Here is a 22,123-nt window from a genome sequence, read left to right on the forward strand (position 1 = left end):
GTGGCCCCTCACAGGGACTGTTCCTGCCTCCTCATTTAAACAGGATCAGTTATGTGTTTTGTTTTGTTTGTTCTTGGAAAAAACCTTTTTTATTTTACTTTTTTAAAAAACCCCACTGGCCCACGTATTGATTCTGTCGCATCATAAGACTCTATCTTCAGAGTACCTCCCTTACAATCCGCTTTATAGTTGGCTTTCAGGTCATTTAAAGCGAAGCACCCTTCTGTTCATGTCCTTTCTCCACTGTCTGGAAATGCACTACTAGATACGGCAGCCATTAGCCGTATATGACTATTAAGAATCTATAAAAGAGTGGATATATGTATATGTAAAACTGATTCACTTTGCTGTACAGCAGAAACTAACACAACATTGAAAATCAACAATACTCCATTAACATTTTAAAAAAGAATGAACCCTAATGTAAAAAAATAAAAATTAAAAAAATAATTTAAACGAAATTAAAAATTCAGTTCATTAGTTGCACCAGCCTATTTCAAGTATTTGATAGCCACATGTATCTCGGGGCCACCATATTGCACAGCTCCTATTTGGAACATTTTCATCATTGCACAAGTTTCTATTGGATAGAGCTGGCCTAGCTCACTAGATTAAAATTTCTGACTTTGATATAGGACTTAAATCTTTTCTTTCTAGGCCCTTCTGCTGCTGTTTTCCTTCATATAATGCTCCAGTTAGACTGAACTGTTCCCAAATATACCTACTCACTTCTGCCTTCATGCCTCAGCTTACCCAGCCCCGCCCAGAGTACCCTTCACTCCATCACTGTATGCCCAACCCTACTCCTAACTGGGGGGGCTGTCCTCCATGAAGTCCTTGAAAGTTTCCCAACTCAAAGTTATTCCCTTGTCCTGCGAATTCTCATAGAATTTTAAATGATGCACCCTAATGTCATCCACCACCATTTCTTCACGGGCAGAATCAGTGACCTGGGGACCCAGCCACGCAGCTTCTAAACAGCACACTGGGTATGTCACATCTGCTACTTCGGGTCTACAAAGTGGTTTTGGGGAGCTTTAGGGCTTCTTAGGAGTGCATTATGAAATGCTCTAGAAATTTCCATTACTAGCTGAGAGACTGGAGATACTCTGAGGTCTCATAGTCCACAATTTGTGGTTAAGCCAAAGAGCGCAGCGTTTGTTAGTGTGTTACAGATAAGTATATTACATATACATCCTCTGAACACCAAGTGATGAGACACTGCCACAAGTTATACCCGAAAAGCAATCCCATCGTTTACAGACACGTGTTAGATAGAAACATCATTCTACTACCTTTACCATACATTTGTGTTTGTTTTGGCTTTGTTTTAATCCCTACGGTGGGGATTAAAACAAAATAACAGGATCGGAGTTGATCAAATCCCTTGTGGTTGATCATCAAGATGGTAGGTCAGCTAGAGCGGGGGTTGAGTCAGTTACAGGACACCCTCGAAGAATCAGCTCTTCAGAGTTCAGTTCTCTCCCACTCTAGTCCCCTTTGATTTATAATCTACCAGCCTGCAGAGTTCTGACCTCACAGCGTAAGGCTCTAATCAGATAAGCTCACCATAAACCTTTCTTTATTCTCAAAACCCCTGCTCCATTCAAGCCCCGGCTATACTTGAGCCCCCTCAGGGGAGGGCCAGACTTCAGGAGGTACTTAGAGACAGGCAGACCGTCATCATCGTGCAGGCTGCCAACCTTCTCAGGTTACTGTGAATGATTATAGATAAAGTCTGCTTTGAATTTGTTGGAAGAGGGGGAGACTTACAATGTATTTGGTTCAGGCAATTCATTTTAAGGGTTTGGGTTCCCCAATTTCCTGCAATCATAATCATGGTCCATTTTCACAGTCACTAGACTATCAAATCCTGTGTATATAAAATAAAGACCTAGAAAAAAATGGGAACTTTAAAATCTGTAAGTTAAAGTAGTGGTACAAATATTGTTTGGGACACTGTGAAACAGTAATCAGAATTACCCTCTCGCCATCAGAAGCTAACTGCGGCAGAGACACTGCTTTTGCCACGTTTCTAGATGTAGTAAAGATTCGGTACAACGTTGTTTAGAAATCATAGCATTGCAGATCCCTTCTCTACCACATTTAAAATGGAAAAAAAGAAGTGTGGGTGGGGATTTTCTTCTCCTTTGTCTGCACATCCAGTCTGGGGGCAGCATTATTCATCAGAAATAAGCTTTCTTGTTTTTTAGACTGTGTTTACGACGGTTTTCGAAAACGTCTTCTTATGTATGCTAATTCGTTGGTACTGAAGCCTTTTTCCATTCCGTCAAGCTCACCTTCCGAAAGGGATAGTGAAAAGTTAGGGGCTGGCTCCCCCTGGTGCCTTGGTTGGAGAACCGCAGCTGCATGTCTGAGACCATCTGCCAACGGATAAGAGTGCCCTCTAGCGCATAGAGGCAGAGTAAAGCTACAAATTAAATGCTAATTACTAATTAAATACTCATGAAAAAATGAAAACTACAAAATACTAACACTACAGGAAAAAAGTGACCAATTATGCCCGAACTATGTGCCAAGCATTGCACTAAGGGCCGGATGAGCATTGGTGCTTTGGCTGTCCACTGCAGTGGGACACACCGTCCCCTAACACGGCAGCTTAAAATAATGATCGTTTATTATCTCCCACGGTTTCAGTAAGCCAGGAATTCCACAGCAGCTCCATTGGATGGCTCTGGCTGGAGGTTCCTCACGAGACTGCAGTCAGATGGTGACTGGGGCATCTCCAAGACTCGTTTGTTCACGTCTGGTGGCTGAGCTGGTGAGACTGGAAGAGCTGGGGCTGGAACATCCAGCACCTCTCCCTGTCTCTCCATGATGGCCGTACCTGCCCTTTGGAAAGAATTCTCTCTCTGCTTTCTACCAAGATGCTGGTGTGTGTGTCTGTGTGTGTCTGTGCAACTCGCACAGATTTACTTAGTGCATTAAAGAAGGAACTGGCACAGTGACAACGATAGTTCAAAGAAGGAGAGGAAGAACTATTATATCCAGTCAGTGGATGAAAAGAATGCTGAAATAAGATTACAAATTAGATGGAAACCGATCAATGTCCTATAAAACAATAAAAGCACAATCGGTAGGATTTATTTTTTTCTACTGGACAGGAATAAATTGCAATGTATAGATCTTCTATAAGTGAATGTTAACTTTACAGAGCCCTCTCTGTAGACCCTCCTCTGATTCCCCAGAATATCCAGACTTCTTTCAGGTTGGATCCCAACGAAGAGGGCCAGGGGGAAGCTACATTGCTTTTTATGACCCAGCCTCAGAAGTCATGCAGTATCCCCTCTGCTGTGCCCCACTGAAAGAGGCAGTTACAGAGGGCCACCCAGGCTCAAGGAGAGGGAACGTAAACCCCACCTGGGATGGGATATATATTTGGTGGCCATTTGTATAAAAATACAATCGACAATTGTTTTACTTAATTCTCCCCCAAACTACATGAGGTTGCTACTATCATCATCCCAATTTTACAGTTAAGGGAATGAGGTCAAGAGACATTAAAACTGTGCTTCATATGTCCTTTGTATGTCATACTGGAGCATTGTCTAATAAGCCATGTGAAGTGCTATCTGTACATGGTTTTCAGTCTGGGCACTGCTGACATTTTGGGCCAGGTAACCTTTGTTGTAAGAGCTGTCCTGTGTATCGTAGGCTGTTTAGCAGCATCCCTGGCCTCTACCCACTTGATGTCAGTAGCATCCCCTCCCTCCCTCCCCTCGGTTGTAATAACTAAAAATGTCTCCAGACATTGTCAAATATCTCGGTGGGGGACTGCAACTCTGGCCCCATTAAGAACCACTGTTTTAGGGGAAGGTAACTTTGTTTGATTATTTACTATTGATTAGGCCAGGCTCTGTAAATGGCCCAGGGCCTAGGCCATTTCTGATCAATGTGGAAACCCTCCACCAGGCAACCTTTGCTCTGGACCTCCCGTTGGGCTGGCTGAGACTTTTGCAAGGCAACACTGCAATTTGAGACCCTTCCTAACATATTCTTCTGCCTCCCAACCAACCTTTCACAGATTACAGGCCTGCATCCTGGTCTGCATCTACTGCAGAGCCCTTTCCTGCTTCAGGCACCACTCAAAGCTGGTAGCCATCATGCCACCCAATGTGCTCTTAGCTGTGGAAGGAATTGCCTCTAGAACTCAAAGAGGCCTACGAGGTACCGTGCTTCCTTCTCTGAGGTGGGGCTTCAAGATGCAGCGATTCGTCTTCGGCTTTGGAGGGGATATCCAGTGTGCACCTGACAACTGCACTTCTGAAAACTTCCCTGAAGTGGCAGTTCTCTGAATCTATGTGGAATTCTGAGTTGGTAGGTTTTTCTTTTTTCTTTCAGTATTTTAAAGATGTCACTCCATTATCTTCTGGGTTGTATATATTCTGAGAAATCTGCTGTAATTTTATTTGGACTGCCTTCAAGCTTTTTTCTTTATCTTTGGGTTCCAGCAGTTTAAGTGTTATTTGTCTATAGGTGGATGTCTTTTTCTCACATTTATGATGCTTGGGGTTTCCTGTAATTCCTGGATGTGCATTTTGAAGTCTTTCTCCTTACGTTGTTTTTGTTAGCACTTCAAATATTGTCTGTCCTATTCTTTCTCTTTTATTTTCCTTATATGGCATCAACTTCTCTTCCTCTCATGCTTTGACCCAGGTGTGACAGTGCTTATATCCTTAGAAGGGCCTGTCTTCTTTAAATTTCAGACTTCTTGGCTATCCTGCAAACTTAGTTCTCTGACGGGTTCAAAAGAGTTATAATTTTATAGTTTATCTTGCACTTTCTTGTATTATTGTGGAAGTGATGTTTTCTTTCTAAAATATAGCTTTATATATATATATATATATATGTATTTTTTTTTTTTTTAAATCTTTTGGCCGTGCTGCACGGCATGTGGGATCTTAGTTCTCAGAGCAAGGATGGAACCTGCGCCCCCTGCATTGGCTGCGCAGAGTCTTAACCACTGGACCGCCAGGGAAGTCCCTAGTTTTCTATATCTTAAGGATAAGTGAAACTTACCATAATTTTTAATTTTGTTATAATTTAAAATTTAGATAAATGATGCAAAAATAGTATGAGAAGCTCCTAAATAAACTGTATCCAGATTCATCAGTTATCTACATGTGCCTCATTGCCTTATCATTCTCTCTCTGTCTCTCTGCCTTTCTCTCTCTTTATATATATTTATCTACCTATGTCTGTATTTATATATCTTATGAATTATTTGAGAACTGGCTGGAGTCATTGTATCTTTTACCCTAAATACTTTAAACATCATTTTTGTGAGGACTTTTCCTTATAAACAATAGTATATTTATCACAATCAATATGCTTAACATTAAGAACATATTTCTATATCTATATCATTCATATATATAAAAATTAAGCTTACAATACACAGAAGGACTTCTCAGAATTGCCAACCCATACCCCTGTAAAAAGCAATCCTATTAACTAGGGCTCAATATCTCTCTACAGTTTTTTCAGGTAAAATTTAAATACATTGAAATGCATAAATTATAAGTGTTCAATTTAATGAGGTTTAAAAATTGACATACTCCCAATATCACACTGAAATTTAACCTCTTTATGAAGACTGCCTAGGCTAGCCGCCACATGCAACTTGAACATCCCTCTACTACAAAATTTACCGCAAATATTTCTCTATATGTTCACTAGACTATGAACTCATTAAAGAAAGAGACTATGCTTTCAGTTTGGGGCCCCCAGTTTCAAACAATATCTGGCATATAATGAGGTATCAATAAAAGTTCGTTAAATAAGTAAAATGGCAATTGGAACAAATAGCCTGCAGTTTAAATAAGGGAGTTGTGTAATTTTCAAGTTAAGATCTTCTTACTACTTCTACTAGATCACCAGTAAGGAATGTATGATAAAAATTGTCAAGACACGAAAGGAAAGAAAAAGACAGCAGTTGGAACACTAATAAATCATTATGTTCTTAGAACTCTTTACAAAGACATGAAACTCTTTTAATCATTCATGCAGCATTTTCAATTGGTGGGTGGTACAAATTACTACCACTTTTTTTATACAGTAAAACTTTCAGTTTTAACAAGATATTTAAAAGCAAATATATGTTACCTGTCCAAAACCTAATGGAGAAGAACTTTTATGTAGTTCCTGGTTGATATTCTAACACCTGAGATTTACTATTTTCAGTTATCTAAAAGCAGTGGTAGCCAAATCTGTTGACAGACAGCTCTTTCCTCAATATCACTAACTATCTTGGCAAAGGGATAGGCTACGTGAATTGAAATTTGATTATGCAGTTGCTTCAGAGTCATGTCTGTAGTTGCTCTTCTTTTTCTTATTAAGAAAAACAAAATATATACTCTTTTGAATATAATTAACTAAGTAAATGTTTTTAATTCCTGTGAGAAAGTACTACAGAACAGCTTTATGTAGTAAAACTAACCCTAAAATAGATACATAGAATCAGGAGTTTTCTTGTAGTTCCCTTATCCATTTCAAGTCTTCAGAGTTTATTGATACGCTATTTATATTTCCTAAGATAACTGATCAAATCCTTCTAATCAATAAAAATTCAGCTTAAGAATCATTTCCCCTTTGGATCTTTCTAATAACAAGTAAGTAGTATCACCTCTGCTCAACTGCCATACCTTTATATACAACTCTATTCTTACACTTTCTCACGCTATATTTTAGTGATGCATTTTCATATCATTCTCTTCCACTACACCAAGACAGTCCATTAGAACTTTTTGGATGATTGAAATGTTCTATATGTATTCTAGTCACTACTGTAATAAAAGTATAGCACTAGACTCTGAGCTCTGTGAGGGCAGAGACTGTACCTTATTCACTTTTATGTATCCAGTACCTAGGACATAGCAGATCCTTGATAAATATGTGGGGATAAACACAACCAATCAATCAAAGAATAAATCAAGGGATTTCCCTGGTGGTGCAGTGGTTAAGAATCTGCCTGCCAATGCAGGGGACACGGGTTCGATCCCTGGTCCAGGAAGATACCACATGCCACGGAGCAACTAAGCCCATGAGCCACACCTATCGAGCCTGAGCACCAGGCTCACAAGCCACAACTACTGAGCCTGTGCACCACAACTACTGAAGCCCATGTGCTCTAGCGCCCGTGTGCCAGAACTACTGAGCCCACGTGCTGCAACTACTGAAGCCTGTGTGCCTAGAGCCCGTGCTCCACAAGAGAAGCCACCACAATGAGAAGCCCGTGCACCGCAACAAAGAGTAACCCCTGCTCACCACAACTGGAGAAAGCCCGTGTGCAGCAACGAAGACCCATTCCAGGCAAAATCCAGGCAAAAATAAAATAAATAAATTTAAAAAAGAGAGAATCTCTTAAAAAAAAAAGAATAAATTAAACATTTTACAGTGGTAGAGTCGAAGAAAATCTACTTACAACCAACACCAGGCAACTGCTACAAGAGGTAATGGGAAAACTAATTAGTAATCTCTGATTTCTCAGTGAATTAAAAAGTAATGCAAATAGATTTCCAGTAGTGGAAAAGTAGCTTCTATCAGTCAACTCACTCTCAGAGAACAACTATAAACGCTTACTAAAATACAAAATATAATAAGTTGAAGGCAGTCAGCGGAACTAAAAGAAACGAAGTAAATCTATATTTGAAAGAAGTAAATGGCACAGGGTAATTTTCCTGTTTTGATACAGATTTTTGTTTGAGGCTAAGCCCTAGTTTCAGCTTGCTGAGTGGCTAAAATTCTAATAGAAATCCGTAGTCTTACTGGCTTGGAAAGCCATAGGTCAGAGTTTGGGGAGACCACACAGCTGGAACCTGAGGGGGGTTGGAATCCTGGAAAGGTGAAAGCAATAGACATGGTGGGGAGAGGGGGATTCTGTATATAAACTTGGCCAAAATCTCTGGTTGATCCCTGAACTACATACACATGGGGTAAACTTCAAATAGGCCAATTAAATCTAAAAGAAAGGCAATAAGTGGAAACTGACCTTGAGATGACCCAGATATTAGAATTAGCAGATACGGATTTTAAAGCAACTATTTATAACCATCTCAAAGATTTAGAGGAAAACACACTTATGATTAACAAATAGAAAATCTTAGCAGAGAAACGAAACCACAAAAAAGAACCAATTGAAAATTCTAGAAATGGAAAATATAGTATTTACAATTAAAAATTTACAAAGTGGCTTGACACAGACCAAAATGAGAAAAGAGTAAGTAAATTTGAAAATAGATCAATAGAAAGTGTCTAAGTTGAAAAATTGAAAGAAAAGGTTGGAGAAAATAAAGAGTGTCAGTGAGCTATGCAGGCACCGTAGAAAGGTCTAACATTTGTGTACTTGCTGTCTTAGAATAAGAGAGAAAAAAAATATAAGGAAATGATAGTGATAATTTCCCCAAATTTAGTGAAAGGCACGCATTTACACATCTAACAAGTCCAGTAAACCCCAATCAGGAAAAAGATAAAGAAAAGCATATCTAGGCACATCAGAGTCAAACTTCTAAAAGCCATAGTTTAAAAGAAACTCTTGAAAGCAACTGCAGACTAGCTACAGATTAATTTATTACATGCAGTGGAATGATATGATTTAACAATGATTTGTTGTCAGAAACACTGGCCACAAGAAGATAATGGAATGACATCTCTAAAATGCTGAAAGAAGAAAGAAGTCAATTCAGTGCAGTGAAAATATCCTTCAAGAATGAAAGCGAAATAAAGATAGATGAAAACTAAGAGAACTTTTTATCAGCAGACTTGCAGTACAAAAAAACCACAGAAGTTCATCAGTTGAGAAAAATTGATGCCAAAGGGACATTCAAATGTTCAGAGGAAAGTGAAGTACCAAAAATGATAGATGTGTGGCTAAATATAAAAGATTTTTTCTGTAGTTTTTTAGAAATACGTATGACTGTTTAAGCAAAAATTATAACATTTTATTGTTTGATTTATAATATTTGTAGATGAAATATAGACAACTAAAAAATAAAGAAAGGAGCTTAAAAATCTATATTTTTGAAAGATCATTATATTTTGTATGAAATGGTCCAATATTAAATGTAAGAAAAATGTGAAAAATTAAGGATACTGTATATATTGTGGTTCCTAGAGCAACCAGTTGAAATAATGCAAAATGATATAACTGAAATGCCACAATCCCTTGAAAGGGGATTCTCAAAAAGATTCAATTAAATCAAAAGAAATTAAGAAAGTAGGAACAGAGAATCAAAAAACAAATACAAAAATGATGGGACCAAAGGAAAACAACTAGTAAAATGGTTGGTCCAAACTCAACCATATCAATAATTGGATTAAATGTAAATGGACTAAACACTCCAAATAGTAGTCAGAAGTTCTCAGAATAGATAAAAAAAAATAAGACCCAACATAATCTCTCCGTAAGAGATGAACTTAAAATATAAAAATACAAACAGGTTGAAAGTAAATGATATCAAAAGATATATCATGCAAACAGAAAACAGAAGAAGGTTGGAATAGGTAGATTAGCATGAGATATAACAGATGCCAAGGCAAAGAGTATTACCAGAGATAAAGAGAGACACACTAGAACAATAAAAAGGATAAATTTATTAAGACATAAGAATCATACATGTATGTGCCTACTAAAAGAGGTTCAAATACATTAGATGAAAAAGTAACATAATTAAAGGAAGAGACAAATCCACAATTACAGTGGAGTCTTCTCTCAGCAACTGACAGAACAAATAGACAAAAGATCTCAGTAACACTATAACTTCCTTCACCTAATTGACATTTATAGAACACTACACCTAACAATTGCAGGATAAACATTCTTTTCAAGTGCACATGGCATATTAACCAAGACAAACCATTTGCTGGACCATAAAACACATTCTAATATATTTTAAAGGATTGAAATAATATAGACTATGTTTTCCGATCACAGGCAATTAGTTAGAAATCAACAACAATAAGATATGTAGGAGGGATAAAACCTAAATATTTGGAAATTAAACAACATACTTGTCAATAATTTATGGGTAAAGGAAAAATGACAAGGTACATTAGAAAATATTTCAAACTGAATTATAATGAAAATATAGCATATCAAAATTTGTGAGCTACAGCTAAAGGAAAATTTATAGCTTTTAAATGCCTAGATAAGGAAAGGATAAAGGTATAAAATCAATGACCTAAGAGTCTACAGTAAGACCTAGAGAATGTAGAGCAAAGTACAGACGGTCCCCAACTTACAATGGGTCAACTTACAAATTTTGAACTTTACAATGGTGCAAAAGCAATGTGCATTCAGTAGGATTTGGATTTACAATCTTGGTCTTTCCCAGGCTAGCGATACGTAGTATGATACTCTCTTGGGATGCTGGACAGTGGTGGCAAGCTGCAGCTTCCAGTCAGTGCCACAATCACAGGGTAGACAACTGATACACTTACAACCATTCTGTTTTTCATTTTCAGTACAGTATTCAATAAATCACATGAGATATTCAACACTTTATTATAAAATAGGCTTTGTGTGACATGATTTTGCTCAACTGCAGGTTACTGTTAAGTGTTTTGAGCATGTTTAAGGTAGGCTAGGCTAGCCTATGATGTTTGGTAGATTAGGTATATTAAATGCATTTTCGACTTAGGATATTTTCAACTCACAATGGGTTTATTGGGACATAACCTCATTGTAAGTTGAGGAAGATCTGTAAATCCAGAGGAAGTAGAATGAAGGAAATAGTAAAGAGGAGAAATCAATGAAATAGAAAATAGATAAATGAAAGAGAAAATTAACACATAAATTTTTTTTCTTTTTCAGAGAATAACAAAGTTGATAAGCCCTACATAGGTTGATAAAGAAAAAAATAAGAAAAATTACCAATATCAGGAATAAATGTGTGAACATACTACGGATGCTACAGATATTGTAAACAAATTTATGTTAATAAATTCAACAACTAGATGAAATTTATGAATAAAACAACTTACCAAAACAGACACAGAAGAAATAGGAAATTTTACTGGCCCTATATCTATTAAGTAAATTGAATTTGTTATTGAAATCTTTTCTCAAATACAACATCGGGGTCAGACGGTTTCACTGGTGAACTCTGCTAAACATTTAGGTAAGAGATCAATCTTACACAAATGCTTTCCAAAACAGAAGAGGAGGAAGCACTTTGCAATGTGTTTTATGAGGCTAGAATGACCCTGATACTAAATCTGACACAGACATTTTTAAAAAAGAAAATTAAAACACCAGTCATGTCAAACTGCCCACCTAATTTAGTTTCCTTCCTCCACTACCAACAGGCAAACAAGCTTCCCTGAATTGGGGGAAGGGGAGGGAAGAGCAGGCTGGCTGGCTGGTGGGCGACAATATCAAACTTTTGCACAGCCCCCAACTGAACATGGAAGATAATGCAGTCCAATCTGACTTTCTTTAGGTTCCTGAAAGATCTGGACAGAAGCCAGAAGTGGGTGAAGAAATGTAAGATATGTGACTTAGAAGATAAAACACCTGATCTGCTAAGCAAACATTACTGCCAAATGCTTTAAGAAACCTATGGTTTGTAGAACGAGTACTTAAAAAGGAGTTCTTTGAGATTATGCTATGCCAGCAGTAGTTGATTTCACCAGTCATCTGAACAATCCACGTGGAGACATTGAAATTTAGTAGAATAACTGAGTGATCATGAAATGAGAACACAAACAGAAAAAGAAATGGTAAAACTTCTGAACAGGAACAAACTCAGAAATAAAGAAACCATAGCAATCCTCACCACTCCAACGCAGAGGAAGAAGGTAAAGAACAAGATTTGAAGGCATTTTTATCCTTAAACTTCGCAGAGAAAGAAAACAAGGAGCAGCTAAAATCTTCATCTGAAGTTTGATTTTTATAAAGCACAAGTCTGGATTAACATGAAGCTGACAAAATCTCTAAAGATATCTTTTCTCCTGCTGGAGTGCAGAGGATATTCTGGTGAGGCAGTTCTGAGAAAGTGCTTCGAGACAGTAGCAGTTACACATCCATCCTTTTGAAAACACAGCAGAAATACGTGCTGGACACTGCAAGAGTGCCACTGGAGAGAAACAGGGAAGTGAGAGACTCACCTCTTCCATTATCACTGATAATAAGATGGACATAGTAGGGGAGGAGCAATCACCAGTACTGGTGAGGTTCATCAATGAATCTCAATCCAGACAGAGGAATATGAGCTTTCTACCTTCTGAAGTTGATGCAGAAATTCTGGCTATGAACTTTCACACTATGATAATGGACGAGTGGGGGACAAACATGGAGCACTGATGTGGTCTGGCTTAGATTATGTCTAGTGGACTTTCTCCCAAACGCAACTCATGGTAACTAGACTTTTAGAGAAACAACCCCAAAATATCTACACAGTCTATTCTTCCTCTGCCTTAAATACGTAGTTGTCAAAAGCAGCGTCTGTTGTGGGAGTATCTGTTGCTTTGGGAGAAATTAAAGATGTTTGTTCTTTTTTCTGTTGATCACAACTACTTTAGAACTTAACAATGTAATATCTGTCCTCTTTCAGAACAGTGAAGGATAAAAGGCACATGAACTGAAGGAATTTTGCCAGTCTCAATGAATAGGTGGGTATGATGCTTTTGAAAATTTTGTAGAACTCCTGTAAATACTCGTTTTGTGTTTAGATGGTATAAATAATGATACGAATCTAACGAATGTTAGATAGAATAACTTTATAGTTGGTTGAGCTTTTGTTCTCTGTAGTGCATTAACAGATTTTGTTTTAATTATTATTGTTGTTCATAAAAATATCCTATTTTTTAAAATAGCCTTTGGAAAAAACTTCCAGGGCCGCATTTCCAATATTTCTTTGCAGTAGAGTTGCACTCTATGAAGAGATGGAAATATTTATGTTTATCGTAAATTTTGATTTGAGAAAGCCATGATTGAGCACCAAACTTGATATTTAAATGGAATTTCCTGGAACTTCCTCTGGGCTCAGCAAGATAATCTCAACTAACCATTGAGAATTAGTATAAACAAATACTTAGTATCCCAACAATGAAACACATTATTCAGGACGTTAAAGATATTTTCTTACAATAGCACCTCACAAGTTCTTTTTTTTCTAAATTTTCTTAGTTTTTTTTTTTTATTAATTTTTATTGGCGTATGGTTGCTTTACCATGTTGTGTTAGCCTCCACTGCACAACAGAATGAATCAGCCATACACATACAGATATCCCCTCTCCTCCCTTCTGGACTTCCCTTCCATTTAGGTTACCACAGTGCACTAGGTGAGTTCCCCTGTGTTATACGGCATGTTCCCATCAGTTGTCCATTTTATACATAGTATCAATAATGTATATTTGTCAATCCCAGTCTTCTAATTCCTCCCACCCCACTCTTTTCCCCATTGGTATCCATACATACAGCAATCCCACTACTGGGCATATATCCAGAGAAAACCATAAATCAAAAAAAACATGTACCCCAATGTTCATAGCAGCACTATTTACAATAGCCAGGACATGGAAGCAACCTAAATGTCCATCAACAGAGGAACGTATAAAGAAGATGTGGTACATATATATAACGGAATATTACTCAGCCATAAAAAGGAATGAAATTGTGTCATTTGTAGAGATGTGGATGGACCTAGAGAGTGTCATACAGAGTGAAGTAAGTCAAAAGGAGAAAAGCAAATATCATATAATAATGCATATATATGGAATCTAGAAAAATGGTACAAATGATCTTAGTTGCAAAGCAGAAATAGAGACAGATGTAGAAAACAAATGTATGGGCACCTCACAGTTCTTAAATGCTTATGTCTTATAGCACCAGTCCTGGAACAGCTCACATTCAACACCATGCCAACATGTACCAAAGTGACTTATCCATTTCCAACACACTCTCTGCCAACCTTCATTGTTGGAGAATCAAACAAAACACAGAGAAAAGGACACAGAACTTCCATTAACCATGTACAAAGCCCCCTACCTGTCTCACTTCAATTTTTTTCTTAATGTCTATACATGGCTGAAGGTCCTGTGTATTCTTCCCTGATGAAGTTTGAGAATGAGAGCAATGAAATTAGATGAAAGCATCTTAAGCATAATTAAGAAATATTTCAACAGACCAGAGGTCAAATAACTTTACTTTGTTTAACATAAATCTTGATATAAAATATGATCTTAATTTAATGGTAGACACATATATCAAACTATGAATTTAAGCCAGAGTTTCCTACAAGTACTTTAAAAAGAACACTGGGGGCTTCCCTGGTGACGCAGTGGTTGAGAGTCCGCCTGCCGATGCAGGGGACACGCGTTCGTGCCCCGGTCTGCGAGGATCCCACGTGCCGCGGAGCAGCTGGGCCCATGAGCCATGACCGCTGAGCCTGCGCGTCCGGAGCCTGTGCTCCGCAACGGGAGAGGCCACGACAGTGAGAGGCCCGCGTACAGCAAAAAAAAAAAAAAAAAAAAAAAGAACACTGAAAATACCTAAGAGAAGTTTTAAAAATTGGTTTTATCCTTACAGTTGATATTTGGAGGAAAAGCTCTAAGGTGTATGTAGGCCATTCAATCACTGACTATTTGCTTCTGAGCCTTCCATTGAAGGCATTAAACATTGATAAGCTGCTGGTTAAATGGCTGCTGTTTGAACTTTTATTCTCTGAAAACCTCTCATTTCAGAAGACAGCATTGAAAGAACATTTCATTTCTCTGTGATTTCTCTTGGTGGTACTCCGGGGAAATTTTAGTTGAGTCACTTGAAATAGAACATTATTATTGCCATGAATCAAATTATTAGGTATTAGTTTCCAGTTCTTTGAGGAAATAAATGTTGGAGAGGTGTGGGGAGAAGGAATATATTTCATAAAATACTGCAATAAAGCTCAGGACTGACCATTGACTAGTAGGTGTTTTAGTATGTGGTTAAAAATCTGTAATGGGCAGTTAAGGAAATTACCAACAAGTAGAATAAACTTTGAGATCACCAAACAGAGATTGCAATGTAGATTTTGTCTCCATTAAGTAGAAAATTGAAGTTCGAATAGAAAGCAATCCACTGTGGTTCTTCTTCTGGATGTTATTTACAATCATTGTCGAATTTATACCTTAGCTGAGTGTAGTCTTTCTAGCAGGTGTACATTGAACACTTTTGTTTCATGGTCAAGATAGAATCAGAAGCCAAGGCTACTGACCATCTATTTGACTGTTTTTTCTCTCCATGACCATACCTACTGCCTTGTTTTTTTTTGTTTGTTTTTTGTTGTTGTTGTTTTGTTTTTGCGGTACGCAGGCCTCTCACTGTTGTGGCCTCTCCCGTTGCGGAGCACAGGCTCTGGACATGCAGGCTCAGCAGCCATGGCTCACGGGCCCAGCTGCTCCGTGGCATGTGGGATCTTCCCGGACCGGGGCACAAACCCGCGTCCCCTGCATCGGCAGGCGGACTCTCAACCACTGCACCACCAGGGAAGCCCTGCCTTGTTTTGATTTATAAAAATTACCTGGGAAAAATAGGAATTTTTTTTGCTTATATAAAAATAATACAGAAATTATTGCTGTTTTTCTGGTGAGAAAAATGTTGTACAATGTGTTTTAATCTAAACAAAACATACATTTTATTTTTTTAAAGAAAATTACAAAAAAATCCTTTATAACCATAGATGCAAAACTCCTTAACGAAATATTCACAAATGGAATCCAGCAATATATTAAAAGAATGATATACCATGACAAAGTAGAGTTTATCCCAGGAACGCAAGGTTGGTTTCACATTTAAAAGTCAATCAATATTACTTATTGTATTGACAGATAAAAGGAACAAAATCATAGGATCTTCTCAATAGATGTATAAAAAGTACTTGACAAATTTAAAAAACTCTCATGATATTATATTAACAAAAAAAATCTAAGTAAACCAGAAACAGAAGGGAACTTCCTTTACCTGATAAAGGATATTTATGGGGGACTTCCCTGGCGGTCCAGTGGTTAAGACTCCACGCTTCCACCGCAGAGGGCATGGGTTCGATCCCTGGTGGAGAACTAAGATCCCACATGCTGTGCGGTATGGCCAGGAAAAAAAAGGATATTTATGAAAACCTTCCAGTTAATATAATGCTCAGTGGTGAGAGAATAAGAGTTTTTCCTCTCAGACTGGACACGGGGCAAAGATGTCTCCACTTAACGTTGCAATGGAGGCCCCAGCCAGTGGACTAGGGCAATAAAATGAAGTAAAGAGCTTAATGTGTTTGTATGAAAATTCTAGGGAACCTATAAGCAACTACTAGAACTAATAAGCAAATTTTAAAATGTTGCAGGATACATTGTCAATATTCTAAAATCAATTGTTCTTTTATAACTTACTGATTTAATGGTAATAAAATTAAAAATTTTCATTTACAATAGCAACTAAAACATAAAAATTTAGAAGTGAATTAAACATGCAAGACCTCTTCACTAAAAATTACAAAACACTGCTGAGAGAAATTAAGGAAAACCCCAATAAATGGACATATGTACCATGTTAATGGATTAGAAGACGCAAGTAAATCTGAAAAAGAAGAACAAAGTTGGAGGATTTACACTATCTGAATTCAAAATTTACTAAGGCTACATTAATCAAGACAGTGTGATACTGGCATAAGGACTGAGAAACATCAATGGAACAGGATAGAGAGCCCAGAAATAGACTCACACTCGTAAAATCAATTAATTTCCAACAAAGGTACCAAAGCAATACATTGGGGGACAAGGAAAATCTTTCTAATGAAAGGTACTGGAATAATTAGATATTCAACTGGGAAATGTTTATTCAAAAGGAACCTGGATGTTCTTCAGCATTACTCTTGTTCAATACACTAATCTGATGTGTTGTTCTTTTCTATTTATACATTAGCCTATCAAAGCACTTTTTCCACTATTATAATAATATTCCTACTGCAAAAGTGTTATTTTTCTTTTTATAAAAATAACCTTTTTAAGTTTTAAAAGCAATAGTTTTTCACTTATGACAACTCATATGTTAAAGTATAAAGTAAACAAAATTACCCATGATTACACAAGAAAACCAGAAATCACCCAAGTTGACCTTTTGGGTTGGTCTTTCTAATCTTCTGTATATAGTGTCATAAAATTGTATATTGCATTTTTAATCTAATATTATTTTGCATGTAATTTTCTTTCTCCAAGACTCTGAGATTTTATTTTTGTTTGCATGTAATATGATGATATTAGCTTTCATTTTAACATCTTTTTATGACACTTGTAATTGCATTTCCTGAAGACATAAATTTTAACTGTAAGCTACATCCACACTGCACTTCCAACAGACATCTATTTCTGGAGTATCTGCCAAACTCATAAATGACTCTTCTTCCATGGCAATGGTCCATTTCACAATCCCCTATCTAAAATGTAACTGTACTATTGAACAAGCATGACTCAGGGAAGCAATCATGGAACAAATTTTATTTTAAATTTAAACTGTTACTTTAAATTTATTTCATATGTTTAGTTGTTCTCTTGCCCCTGATGAAATTTACGGCAGGTCACAAAACTGAGCATTTCAAAATTATTTTTAAGTATCCTGTTACAAGAAAAACCACAGAAGCAATCTCTAGGCAGCCAAATTTACAGTAGATAATCTGTTCTAAGGCCACAAGTGATTGTTAAAGTTCTGGCAACCTGAACTAAATGGGCCAATTACTCTCTCACACAGGAATTCCGAAATTAAGTCCAGAGTAAAGTTTGCCTGCAATTGTAGCACACACTGTGGACTGAAGGCCAGAGAAACGGAGTCTTCAAAGAGAAAGAAGACAAGAGGAAATGCAAAAAGGAGAAGCAGATATGGACCAAGAGCATTTCCTGGATTCTGCCAGCTGTTAATTGCTGGTTTCACTTCCTTCCAGAACTCCAGTTGCGTTCCTGCCTTTGGGTTCTGTGAAACCCCTCAATCATTGTAATACCAACTTCTAACTTTTTTTTTGTTGAATTAAGTTTTTGGTAAAGGGGCCCAAATAATACAGAAATGAGTATGGACTATGGGAAGTTTTATCCCTTAAACAACTAACATATTCGTGATCAGTATATCCTTTGGCTTTGGATGATGGCCTTTCTCTGATCTACTCCCTCCATCTGAGGGTCCATGTTAGCTGTAAACTTGTAGTGTTCCCTGCTCACTCACTAAGGTGCTGACTGTAGGGTTACCTAGATCGTCTTTGCTCTTTTGAAACATCAATGTCAAACTTTTATGTATAGTTTCCTGATTTGAGAGAGCACATTGTCAGAAAATGCATAGGATTTGATATTCAGTGACTCCTGCAGATGTTTTTAATTCTAATTCCTTTGCGTTGTTCTTAGAAAGGAAATCAAGTTTTATTTGTCTTACTATTATTTCCAAGGTAGTCAATAATTTTAATACTGTGAGAATAAAGCACTTGAGATTTTTTGGCTTCTGAATGTCAATGAGTTCTGTTTTCAGAAATTTGCCTTGGGTGAAGCATAAATTTACATGACATATTTTTAGTGACTGAGGGAAAATTCACTCACATTGCTAATAAAAAAGTTCCAGTATTACCAATATAATTTTTATTGGTTAGTGTAGCTCTAAGGATATGTCTAGAAAACCAAAGATAGCAGAGAATTAACACAACCCTAAAATGTCCTGATACTAATTTTTCATCACATGATTTAGAAAATTATCTTTACTAGTCATATTGCAGACTCTACGTTGGGTGAAATACTTTTAGCTTAGAAAACCAGTCTGTAGGACACATTATGTTTTAGAAACTTGGTTTCTTCACACTCTCAAACTATTGTGAAACTTTATTAAATTAAGTGAATCAAACAAAAATTATTCAATAAATATTCAACATTTGCTAGGTGATATGGGTGTTATAGCCAAAAAAAAAAAAAAAAAAAGACATGTGGCCTTTGCCCTCCTTTACCTGGTAAAGTAGTTGGGAAGAGATACAGAGTAAGAGTAATAAAACAAGACAGTGCAGAGTGATGCGTATGCTGATTTTTAGAAGTTCTGAGATGGGGGAGAGAGAAATGGAAAAAAAAAGTAAACAAAGAAGCTAAGAACAGAGGATATATAGAGAGAGTATATCTTGCATTTATGACAACTTTTCTGTCATTCCCTTCTTGGGGATCCACTGAAATGAACTGAAGCTGAAATGGTCAGAGAGAACTTCCTAGAGAGTTGATTTGATTTGGGACCTGAAGGAAGACACAGGATTTGAAAGGATAAATGGCTAAGTAGACAACATAAGCCAAAGTATGGAGATGAGAATACATTCAGGTTTGCAGAGGAGCAATTAACCGTACTAGCGTTGGAAGCCATAGGAAATAATACTGGGTGAGCATGGTGAAAAAGAGAAGTCAAAGGATTTTAAACATGAAGAACATAGGGAATTGCTGAGCAGAGGGATAATAGGATGAAAATTGGTTTGGGAGGATTAGTTGGGCAAGGTTATGAAAGGTGCTTGGGAAGGGTGGAGAGAGACTGGCATCTGGCAAGGTAGCCAGGGCGTTGCTGTAGTGATCCTTCCATGAGGTAATGAGGGCAGTGTCATCGCAAATAGGAAGGACCAATAAGAGCTTTCCAAACAAGAAAACTACCTGATCTTGAGCAATCTGAGTCAGAGATGATGGTAGAACTTCTTGTCTAAAGGAATTGGGAGGTATGAGGCTGGAACTTAGGGAAGAGGACAGCATGAAGAAGTAGATTGACATAGATTTACTAGCCAATGATATAGAAGCGACAGCTGAAGCCAAGAGAATGAGGGAGGATTCATCAAAGAAGGAATGTGGAGGAGAGAACAGAGAAATGAAAGTTGGAAACCACCCACATTTAGGGCATAGGACAAATAAAATGAGCCAATGCAAGAGGGAACATGTGGCCTGGGATGTAGGTGAGACTCAGATAGTGTTGCCAGATAATTAAGGCAGCAGAGTGGTTAAGGAGGAGGACGCTGTCACCAGTGCTGGAAGAAGGTGAAGGAGCGAGAAGATGAGGACTTTAGGAGAAGAGTTAATAGTGATCTGGGACTGGAAACCAGATCACATAGACAAGGGAGGGAAGGAGCTATGTAGTGATGAGTGAGTGGACATGTGCAGAATAATGAAGCAGTTAGGAGGACAGGGTCTGATGGCAACTCTACCTGAATCCTGGCTCCAACCAGACTGGGCAACTCAACACACAGAAGTTGACCTAAGTCTCCATGCACTGGATTGAATAGCATCCCCCCAAATTCATGTCCTTGCCAGAACCTCAGAATGTGACCTTATTTCGAAATAGGGTTGTTGCAGATGTAACTAGTAAAGGTGAGGTTATACCACAGTAGGGTGGGCCCTTAGTCCAATATGACTGATGTCCTTATAAGAAGAGGAAAGGACACAGAAAGAGACACACACAGGAAAGATGACCACGTGAGGATGGAGGCAGAGACTGGAATTAATATGCAACTGCAAGCCAAGGAAAACTCAGGATGCCTGGCAACACCAGAAGTTAGGAGAAAGGCACAGAACAGATTCTCTCCTAGAAACTTGAGAGAGTACAGCCCTGCTAACAGGGCTGATTTTGGACGTCGAGACCCCAGAACTATGAGAAAAAACATTTCCGTTGTTTTAAGCCACCCATTTTGTGGTACTTTGTTATGGCAGCTCCAGTAAACTAATATTCTTGGTAATCTCATCCTTAAAGTGAGGATACTAACACTCTCATTATAGGAAGGGTTAGCAATATAATATGAAAAATGCTTAGCACAGTGTCTGCCCCACTGGAAGAGCCCAGTTATATATTGTCATATATTATTTTTTTCTTTGAACAATTTGGTGTGGAAGAAAGGAAAAAGTGGTCCTAAAAAACCACACATATGGTGAGGTAAATATTGTTATTGCTTCTTTTTACATTTTTATTTTAAACGTTTTATCAAGAAGGCACCTTTTTTTTTATACAGCAGGTTCTTATTAGTCATCCATTTTATACACATCAGTGTATACATGTCAGTCCCAATCGCCCAATTCATCACACCACCATCCCCATCCCGCCATGGCTTTCCCCCATTGGTGTCCAGACGTTTGTTCTCTACATCTGTGCCTCAATTTCTGTCCTGCAAACCGGTTCATCTGTACCATTTTTCTAGGTTCCACATATATGCATTAATATACAATATTTGTTTTTCTCTTTCTGACGTACTTCACTCTGTATGACAGTCTCTAGATTCATCTGCGTCTCAACAAATGACCAAACTTCGATCCTTTTTATGGCTGAGTAATATTCCATTGTGTATATGTACCACATCTTCTTTATCCATTCATCTGTCGATGGGCATTTAGGTTGCTTCCATGACCTGGCTATTGTAAACAGTGCTGCAGTGAACATTGGGGTGCATGTGTCTTTTTGAATTATGGTTTTCTCTGGGTATATGCCTAGTAGTGGGAGTGCTGGATCATATGGTAATTCTATTTTTGTTTTTTAAGGAACCTCCATACTGTTCTCCATAGTGGCTGTATCAATTTACATTCTCACCAACAGTGCAGGAGGGTTCCCTTTTCTCCACACCCTCTCCAGCATTTGTTGTTTGTAGATTTTGTGATGATGCCCATTCTAACTGGTGTGAGGTGATATCCCATTGTAGTTTTGATTTACATTTTTCTAATAATTAGTGAGGCTGAGCAGCTTTTCATGTGCTTCTTGGCCATCTGAATGGCTTCTTTGGAGAAATGTCTATTTAGGTCTTCTGACCATTTTTGGATTGGGTTGTTTCTTTCTTTAATATTGATCTGCATGAGCTATTTATATATATTTTGGAGATTAACCCTTTGTCCGTTGATTTGTTTGCAAATATTTTCTCCCATTCTCAGGGTTGTCTTTTCGTCTTATTTATGGTTTCCTTTGCTGTGCAAACGCTTTGAAGTTTCATTAGGTCCCATTTGTTTATTTTTGTTTTTATTTCCATTACTCTAGGAGGTGGATCAAAAAAAGATCTTGTTGTGATTTATATCAAAGAGTGTTCTTCCTATGTTTTCCTCTAAGGGTTTTATAGTTTCCGGTCTTACATTTAGGTCTCAAATCCATTTTGAGTTTATTTTTGTGTATGGT

General features: G+C 37.6%; 1 long non-coding RNA gene and 1 pseudogene across 1 annotated transcript in view; one reads left to right on the forward strand and one right to left on the reverse strand.

Moving 5' to 3' along the window:
- LOC132431866 (52 kDa repressor of the inhibitor of the protein kinase-like) overlaps positions 1-13,147 on the forward strand; it is a 28,640-nt pseudogene extending 15,493 nt beyond the window's left edge.
- Positions 1-22,123, reverse strand: part of LOC132432829 (uncharacterized) — a 101,498-nt gene that overhangs the window by 65,222 nt on the left and 14,153 nt on the right. The gene's annotated exons all lie outside the window — the stretch shown is intronic.

The sequence above is a fragment of the Delphinus delphis genome, chromosome 10 (assembly GCF_949987515.2).
Source record: "Delphinus delphis chromosome 10, mDelDel1.2, whole genome shotgun sequence".
Taxonomy (NCBI): Eukaryota; Metazoa; Chordata; class Mammalia; order Artiodactyla; family Delphinidae; genus Delphinus; species Delphinus delphis.